The 850-nt window shown below is 52.7% G+C and overlaps 1 protein-coding gene across 1 annotated transcript in view; it reads left to right on the top strand.

The window, feature by feature from the left end:
• The window catches only part of SLC6A6 (solute carrier family 6 member 6), a 43,863-nt gene that overhangs the window by 492 nt on the left and 42,521 nt on the right, over positions 1-850 (top strand). The gene's annotated exons all lie outside the window — the stretch shown is intronic.

Below are 850 nucleotides of genomic sequence, written 5' to 3'. Positions count from 1 at the left end.
GCACATCAGTGCCAGTGGTGTCACACAGGGCTGCGGAACTACAAGTCCCAGTGTGCCATGCCAGCTTCTGAGCAATTCAGGGTGCCAGAGGTGTCGTCCAGTGCTGTGGAACTACAAGTCCCATGTGCTTATTCCAGGTTCTGGGCATTGCAGGAGTGCCAGGGGTGCGGAGGCACAAGTCCTAGCGTGCCATGCCAGCTTGTGAGCATTGTAGGGTGCCACAGGTCTCATCTAGTGCTGTGGAACTACAAGTCCCCGTGTGCCGTGCCAGCTTCTAGGCATTGCAGGAGTGCCAGTGGTGTCACACAGGGGTGCAGAACTACAAAGTTCCATTGTGACATGCCAGCTTCCAAGTGTTTTTAGGAGTGGCAGAGGTGTCATTGAGTGCTATGGAACTGCAAGTCCCAGCGTGCAATGCCAGCTTGTGAGCATTGCAGGGCGCCAAAGGTGTCATCCAGTGCTGTGGAACTACAAGTCCCAGCGCGCCGTACCAACTGCTGGGCATTGCAGAAATGCCAGTGGTGTCATCCATTGCTGTGGAACTACATATCCTATCATGGTATGCCAGCCTCCGGCCATTGCAGATGTGTCATGCAAGAAGCACAACATAAGATTGAAAAGTGAATTTGATTTAATATTTATAGCCGGCTCTGGCTGCGGGTCTTATAGCTGCAGATGCAGACAGCATGTAACAATGGGGCATTGATGGAATGTTTTGCCTTCTTCGGATGGTGGGTGTTATAGGACTACGATGGAAAAATTCTTAGTTATCCCATCAGTACTCAGAGCTGCGTCTCCCCATTACAGAAGTGCCTTGGGGGGGGGGGGGGGGGGACCCCGAGGGTTAGAA

Source organism: Nanorana parkeri, unplaced genomic scaffold (assembly GCF_000935625.1).
Source record: "Nanorana parkeri isolate BGI_ZX_2015 unplaced genomic scaffold, ASM93562v1 scaffold1025, whole genome shotgun sequence".
Taxonomy (NCBI): Eukaryota; Metazoa; Chordata; class Amphibia; order Anura; family Dicroglossidae; genus Nanorana; species Nanorana parkeri.
Note: the sequence above shows the minus strand (reverse complement) of the source record. Positions and strands in the feature narration are given on the sequence as shown.